Here is an 8,787-nt window from a genome sequence, read left to right on the forward strand (position 1 = left end):
CCTATCCCCAGCTTTGGTCCGGGAAGCAAGCTCTATTATTAGTGTTTTGTGAATTCTTATTCTTCCAAAGTTACTCCATACAGAAAACAGGGTGGGGCAAACGTAGGCTTATCGTTGTGAGTATGGGAAACACAGAGTTTATTCTTGTATTATTTATTAATGATTGTATCATTTTTTCATATGAACAACTCTAAACCTGTATTTTATATATCTAAATAGGTTACATATACACACCCACACATTAGATTAAATCTTAGCTCCAAATGGAGCAGTGTGTTCATTCACTCATTTGTTCATCCAGTTGTTCATTTTAAATGGACTGGATGCTAAGGATACGGGTCCCTGCTGTCACAGCATCCAGCACACACACACACAAGCACCAAAGAACCACACAGATGACACTGTCACCAGACCCTGGGACCCAGCGAGGAAAGAGATGAGACCATCTGAACTGAGAAGCCCTTCAAGTGACAGGCACATCTTTCATTGTTTAGCGGACAGTTACCAGCAAGCTGGGCCCCAGACCTGGCCATGAACACATTCTCTTTTGGTCTCTAATATGCTTCCGATGAAGAAGCAGAGCTGTGACTCACCGCCCTCCTCTTCTCTGCTGCCCAGGGCTCACATGACTCACCCCGCCCCGCCCCGTCCCCCAGGAGTGCTGCAGAGGAAACAGACAAAATTGTCCCTGTGACTCAGGCAAGGAAGCTCAGCTTGGCCTGGCTCATGCCCACGGTTCCCTCCCTGCCTGCAAAGCCGTGGTGGGTGCAGGGATGTGCTGATGGAGTGAGTCCCTTCCTGGCAGGTGTCCTCAGACCATGAGCTGTGATGCGGGGATGAATACCCCTGGCAGGGCTGGGCTAGTCAGGGGGGAAGCAAGGAATCTGACTCGGTTCCACCTCCTGCCTCAGCAGGGCCCTCCCTGACCAGACCTTCCAAAGAGAGAACCCCCAAGCTGGGTCCCGGGTGCTCGGGGTACACCAAGCCCCAGGCTGGTGTGCACATGCGTTTGCGAGGGCTGCCTCTGTTGTCAGCACTTCAAACAGAGCAGGCAACCACCCGGCCACAGCTAAGTGTAGCCACAGGGGAGCCACGGTCCCAGATGGGTCACAAGAACCCAGCTTTGTCTGTAAAACCTCTTACTTCATAACAGTTGGTAACTAATTCATGTTTGAAACACTGGGAAATATCCTTAGTCCTGCATTTCGGAACTTCCTCTGTCCGGTTCTCACCTCCACTTCAGCACCATCTCCCAGAGCAGTGATGGCGAACCTATGACACGCGAACTCATTTTTTTAGTTTATTTTTCTTTGTTAAATGGCATTTAAATATATAAAATAAATATCAAAAAATATAAGCTTTGTTTTACTATGGTTGCAAATATCAAAAAATTTCTATATGTGACACGGCACCAGAGTTAAGTTAGGGTTTTTCAAAATGCTGACACGCCGAGCTCAAAAGGTTCGCCATCACTGTCCCAGAGCAGCCATCCTCCCTGCTTATGACCCAACCCGGGCCACGCTGCAGCACTTGTCACTTCCGTTGCACTTCCATGCTCTCGCCGATGCTGCTCCCTGCACTGCCCTGCGCTTTCCCTTCGGCATCTGTCCAAATCCCAGCCACTAGACTGCAGCACACTAGGGCACTTGTCACTTCCGTTGCACTTCCACGCTCTCGCCGATGCTGCTCCCTGCACTGCCCTGTGCTTTCCCTTCGGCATCTGTCCAAATCCCAGCCACTAGGGAGGGTCACCTACCACCCTGCCTCCGCCCCAGGCCGGACTGTGCCTTCCTTCTCCGGTTCATGCTTCCCCTGCACGTTGTGCCTCTGTCCTAGTACAAGACACAGTCCCACCTGCCATCGGCTGTGCGTGTGCCCGTCCTCACACAATGGGAGACTCCCAGATACAGACACTGTGTCTTTTTAAAAAATATACACTTTTATTAATTTCAGAGAGGAAAGCAGAGGGAGAGAGAGCTAGAAACATCAATGATGAGAGAGAATCATTGATGGGCTGCCTCCTGCACTCCCCACACTGGGGATCGAGCCCGCAACCCGGGCATGTGCCCTGACTGGGGATCGTGACCTCCTGGTTCATGGGTCGATGAGCCACACCAGCCAGGCCAGACTCTGTGTCTTATTTGCAGACCCTGCGAATTTGGTAGAGACCCCAGAGAGGGGTCAGGCATCATGCTAACTAGAATCAAGGAAAGTAGACTAACACAGCACCGCATACAAATCACTTCAAGTGCTACAGTGTGGGTTTGGGAATTTGGGGTGTGAGTGCACCCCCTGCACACTCAGGGCCTGCCTCTGTGGCATGGCTCCCTGGGCCGCACACCCAACTTCCCGGGGCCTCTAGCTCTGAGTCCCAACCCAGCCTGTCGGGCGTGGACATCAGCACCTTGTGGAGGTTCTGAGTCACCCTCTGAGCATCAGCCTAATGCTCTTCGCAGGCCTTGTCGTTAGCAACCGGGCCCGCTCAGTGCTTTGCAGTCCCCCCCCCACCACGCCCCCCCCAGTTTATGGCTAAAAACATCTGTATGCAATGGGCCTTGCCAAAGTGTTCACACTCACTCCCCTGCACCTGAAGTCCCGGCCGCTTCCGGCCCTTTATGACTGTTTGCTGTGGAAACGGCTGGCTTCAGGGCTCAGGAGGGAGCAGGTGCAGAGGAGCCTGGAGAGCAAATGAGTTCATTCGAGTCAACGAGCCTGCTTCTCATTCTGACCCCGGAGCGGGAATGTGAGCCAGCGCAGCCGGGGAAGGACGTGGAACACAGTAAAACCTGGGCTGATTCTCCGGGAGGTGTGAGCTGGACGTGAAATGGCCTCCAGATGTGGGTCTGAGACATCCCCTCAGACTGGAGCTGGACTTTCAGCAATCTCCCTGCGGGGGCCGGAGGGCCCTCCAGAGGCCGCAGCTCCTGCTCTCAGGGTCCCCGGCTCTAGCGCATTCACATGGGCCGGGCCGTTCAGACATGAGCTTCTAGGACACAGAGCTGCCCACCTGGGTGATTCCCCTTCCACCCCTCTGCTCCGTTCAGATGGGAAGGGTTGTCTGAGGCTTGATGGGCCTGGGGGGCGGGGGCACTATTTACAATTGGCGATTCTACTCATAGGCTGAGGAGTAACCAGGGAAAGATAACAGCTAAAGGAGCAGCACCCACTAGCAGATGCTCTTATTCCAAGTTTGAGTTCAGATCTTTCCTTCAACAAGCCCTTTCCAAGCTCCTCCTGAGTGCAGAGCATGGTACTGAGCACTGCAGGACACACAGGCACAAGGTCCCTGCAACCCACCAAGGGAGAGAAAACATACAGATTGCTTCAAGTGCTGAGGCCATAAGATAGGAGCTCGGGGAGGGAGGGGGAGCACCTGTGAGGCTGGCAGGCAAGGAGACTGTGAGGATACTGGGGAAGGGTGTTGGCAGACAGTGCAGGGGAGGGGTGAAGCTGGGGGGAGTTGGGGGGGCAGGGTTGGAGGGTGTGAGGAAGGCCTCAGAAGGCTGCCTCTTCAAGCACACGTGGCCCCTGACTTTGTGAGTTGGTGGGAGTCCTTGAATGGTCACAGACAAGAGCTGGGGGTCAATGAAGGAGTTGGCTGATGAAAATGGGAGGTCACCTCCTTTTGTTTCATGGCTGACATGGAATCACAACCCAGTTCTGGACAAACGAAGGACTCAGACCCCAATAGCAGTGTCTGCTTTGGGACTCCAATCCTGCCAGCCCCTTTGGGATCAGGGTGCTGACCTGAGGGGGGCAAAGCTAGGTCCTGCCTCTCCTCCTTCAGGAATGGTCAGTGGCCAGGCTCCTCCCCCATAACTTTGGTCTTGACATTGCCAAGGTGAAGGTTTTCTTTCTGTTCCAAGAGAAAGGAGGCTTTCTCTTTAAGCCTCTATAACCTCATAAAAAGCCATGTTTCTACGTGGGAAGTGGGAATCTGCCTGGATTGTTTCAATATCTCTCCTACTCAAGATCAAAGCATTCACTATACAATAAGAACATGACCATTTTCTCCCTGACAATTATGAATCACTAGAGGCCCGGTGCAGGAAATTTGTGCACGGGGTGGGGGTGGGGGGGGCCCTTATCCCAGCCTCCTGCACTCTCTCAAATCTGGAAGCCCTTGGGGGATATCCGACTGCAGGTTTAGGCCTAGCAGTTGGACATCCCTCTCACAATCTGGGACCGCAGGCTCCTAACCGCATGCCTGCCTACCTGCCTGATTGCCCCTAACCACTCTACCTGCTGACCTGATGCCCCTAACTGCTCCCCTGCCGACCTGATGCCCCTAACTGCTCTCCTGCCAGCCCAATCACGCCCAACTGCCCTCCCCTGCCGGCCTGATCACCCACCTGACCCCTCTGGCCTTCTCTGGCCACTTCAAGCCCCACCCTCGGCCCCACAAGTCACCTCGGGCTGGTCCTGCCTCCTTTGGGTGCCTCCCCACTTCTGCCCTGTCTCGGGAGCAATGAAGTGGCATGCAGCCTCCTGATGAACAGTCGTTTTGGCATGAGGGCATCACGACCGTTAGCATATTAGCTCTTTATTATATAGGATTATTAACATATAACATACTCAAGTTTAAGGTATAAAACATGATGATTAGATACATGTATATATTGCAAAATGACTTCCACAATAAGGCTAGTTAACATTTCCATCCCTTCACACAATTACGATTTGTGTGTGTCCGTGTGTGTGTATGTGTGTGTGTGGTGATAACATTTAAAATCTACTCTCTTAACTACTTTCAAGTATGTAATGCAGCTTTGTTAATTATAGTTGCCATGCTGTACATGAATCCCCAGATGTTATTTATCTTATAGCTTGGAGTTTGTACCCTTTGACCAACATCTCCTCATTTCCCCAATCCCCCAACCTCTGGCAGCGACCATTCTACTCTTATTTCAATGAGTTCAGGTTTTTTAGAATCCACATATAAGTAGAATCATAGGGTATTTGTCTTTGTCTGACTTGTTTCACTTAGCATAATGTCCATACATGTTATCACAAAAGGCAGGATTCCCATGTTTCCATGGCTGAATAATATTCCATTGTGGGTGTGTCTGTGTGTGCCTCACACACACACCCGTCAATGGACACCTAGCTCATTTCCACATCTTGGCTGTTGTAATGCTGTCGTCTCTGTGAGTTAGCGTTTTCCTAAGTGGGATTGCTGGGTCATATGGTAGTTCTATTTTTAGCTTTTTGAGGACAAGCCATACTGTTTTCCATAGTGGCTGCACCAACTTACATCCCCACCAACAGTGCCCGAGGGTTCCCTTTTCTCCACATCCTCGCCAACACTTATCTCCTGTCTTTTCTTACACGTGTGAAGTGACATCTTATTGTGGTTTGATTTGCGTTTCCCTGGCGACCAGTGATGTTGAACACCTTTTTATGAACCTATGAAATTTGAGTATGCTCTATAAATTAGTTCACATTATGGCATCATTGCTCATTTCTTGGTTTTGCTGACTGCACTCTGGTTAGGTAAGAGGGTAGGGCTTGGGGGAGCTGGGGGAGGTACACTCCTGCCTCAGCCTTCTTTGCCCTGTGGTTCCTTCTGCCGAGCTGCCTTTTCCCAGATAGCCACGTGGTTTGCTCATTCATCCCTTTCCTGTCCTTACTCACATATGTGAGGCCTGAGATGCCATCAGTTTTTCCACTGTGGGCGAATGCCATTCAACCAAGCCACGCGCTTCCCATTCACTTTTTAGGAAATGTTCCCACAATCTTCCTATTGAGACGGGAAGGAAAATATCACTGATGGGAGAGACTGGCCAGTGCGTCATCTTTCTTGGCTGGAAGAAAGGAAGGTCAAGGGCAGGAGTCATGAGGGGGCCTGCAAATGTCCAAATGGGGGGTGTTGTTAGGCAGAACAATGGTCAGCTTCTGCCCACCACTCCTCCACACAGGGCCTGGGGCCAGAGTCAGAGCTGGTCAGTGACTGAGGCCAAGAGCTCCCATTCCCTAGTCACCACCAGGGGTCAACTGTTCCCAGACACTAAGTGACTGGACTGCAGGGCCTATAGGCCTACTGCATGCCCTGTCCTGTGTGGGATGCATGTCCACTGTGGGGATGGGAAGAGGCCAGGCCCTGTCTGTAAGTTTACAGATGCCAGCTGGAAACCTTTCCCCTTTCCCACCCATTCTTTGATTAGAACCTCATAGTATTCTGTGATGGAAGGAAGCCTGGTCGTGGGCATTTCCAGTTCTCAGACATGGAACCCAAGGCTCGCTTTGAGTATTTTGCTTAAGATCACACAGTTAGGAAGCCATCCCAAGTCAGCTTCTAGTAGGAAACCAGTAGGTCTCCACACTGTCCCGTTCCTTCCCAAGACTAGTCGCCTTGCACGTGAGGAAGTGCTTGGAGTTCAATGGCACTATACTTGGACTATGGGGTTGTGAGTTTGAATCCTGGCTCAACCACTTAGGAGCTGAGCCATCTTGGGCATGGTCCTTAACCCTTTGGGGCTGATGTTGTCATAATGTGGATAAAGTCTGAGAAAGTGCTTTGCAAACTGCAATCTATCTGTCTGTCATTCTTTAGTGCCTGTGTGGGGACAGCGGGGAGGTTAATATTCCAGGCTTGCTGGGATTATCAAATGGCCACGGTACAAGTAACAGCTCCATTAAGGCGTGCCCTGTGCTATGGTCCCCTGCAACGTACCTTTCGAGTTCTCACTGTAACTCAAGACAGTGCTTGGGTTTTCTGCTGTTAGGTTCCCAAGTTCCCAAGCCCTAGCGACTTACATTAGCAACAGTCGTGTGTTCTCTCTCAGACCGCCTCCCACCAGCCATGGGATGGAAAAGTCCCACTGTGGGCTTTGTCGTTTTACAGTCGTTTCTGGAAGTCGCACCACCAGCTGCTGTGGCAACACCTACTCAGCCATGTGCCATGGACCGAGGAGCCGCAGGGCCAGTGCCTCTGAGGCCAGCTGGTTCCGGGGCACCCACACTTCGGCACCAGACATGGGCCTTGGACAGGACGTCCACTCACCTTCTTTATTTCGGTCTAGTTGGCTTCACACCCGAAAGCTGGTGCTTCCTAGGCTTTTTGAAAAGAAGGAAAGCATGTATGTGGGCAGAAGAGCAAAGAATAAAGCACATTTTGAGCCAAGTTGCTACTTTTAAGAGTTCATATACTAATATATTTTGATAAATTATATCATTAGTCAAACATGATTGGATTCTTGTAAAAAAAAAATAGTGGATGGGCTTGCGGCTCAATTTTTTGTTGTTATTTTTAATTTGTAAATTTCTGCACCCAGCTTTAGTTTAGAACAGGATCCTTTCTGAATGACTTCCAGGGAATCACTACTAAGAATTTATTGGGCAAAAAGAATGGACAAAATGCTGGGCTGAACACTGTTTGGGCTAAGCGAAATATGAGACATCCTTATCTTCGCTTTCCAGAAGCTTCTAATCCAGCTGAGGCGATAAGACTGAAAAATAACTAACACAAGATAGCAATCCAGTCTAGCGGGCACTGCTGAGAAATATCACCACGGCAGGAGGCCATTTCAAGCTACACGGATCAGGAACAGCTGTAGGCAGAAAGTGGGATGTGACTGGATGGGGTTGGTGGAGGATGAGCAAACGTGGGACAGGCGAGGGGTACATGAGGTTTGGCACAATGAGGTTTGGGCAACCAGTTGTGTTGATACAGAAAGGTTCACGCCTGGGGGAGTCCCTGGCTGAGGAGGGTCTGGGCTGTCTGACCGCCAGCAGGAAACCACTGAGGGTGCGAGAAGCGGGGAAACCACTGAAGTGGCGCATGGAGAGCTTGGAGCAGGGAGAGCGGATAGGAGGCTGGCAGATCTGCAGAACTAAGGCAGCAGGAAGGGATGCCCCCCAGGGGAGGGTCTGGGTGGGGTGACACCTTGCCTGTCCAGGCAGGCAAGGGAGGAATGGGTGATACGGCAAGATCCTGCTGGGAGAAAAAGTGCAGCAGGCGACAGGGAGAGATGACAGGGAGAGGCGTGGAGCTGCTATGTCCAATGGGTTTCCCAGGGGAAGAGAAAGGCTCCCAATACTGAGTGGCTTGTCTGAGTGAGCTGCATGGAGGTGATGACTGAAGCATTCAGGTAGAGGGACTGTTGATGAGATTACCTGTGCACAGGCAGGGGGACTCTTGGTTCCCAGGTAACCCTGGTGTTGCTGGGAAGCTGCCGGTGGCTCTGTGTGTCCCACTGTGTAGGGCTGGAACCAGGGGTTTGGGAAGTTCCATAGTGAAGTGGACAGCTGGCCACCTGCATCACTTCATCCTATTCTCTCATCCTAGTCTTAAAATTCATCCCTCCTTATGCTGGACCCCTGTGTTCCAGGGGCACAAGCTTCACCCCTGCCCCAGGGGGTAGGGAGAGGGGGGCCAGGCAATGAGTAACCCCCATCATATTTCTGGGCAAGCAAGTGGTTCAGGAATGAGCACTGAACTCAACTTAGGACTTGGGTTGAGCCATGTGGAAAGCAAACTCTCTGGGTCTTTCCCACTGGACTTGAACCCGAGAGGATGTAGGGCTGAAGCAACTGCAGGCACCAAGCCCCATGTGGATCCTGCCAATCAAGTCGGCCTGGCTGGGAGCACACAATTTGTCATAGTAATCTACACTAATAAAAGAGAAACATGGTAATTAGTGTACGACCGCTACCCTTCCCATTGGCTAATCAGCATATCCTTATGCAAATTAACTGTCAGCCAAGATGGCGGCTGGCAGCCATGCACTGAAGTGAGCAGGGAGGCTTGCTTGCTCCAGTGATGGCAGACTCCAACGTTCCCCGCCT

Source organism: Myotis brandtii, unplaced genomic scaffold, assembly GCF_000412655.1.
Source record: "Myotis brandtii unplaced genomic scaffold, ASM41265v1 scaffold953, whole genome shotgun sequence".
Lineage (NCBI taxonomy): Eukaryota > Metazoa > Chordata > Mammalia > Chiroptera > Vespertilionidae > Myotis > Myotis brandtii.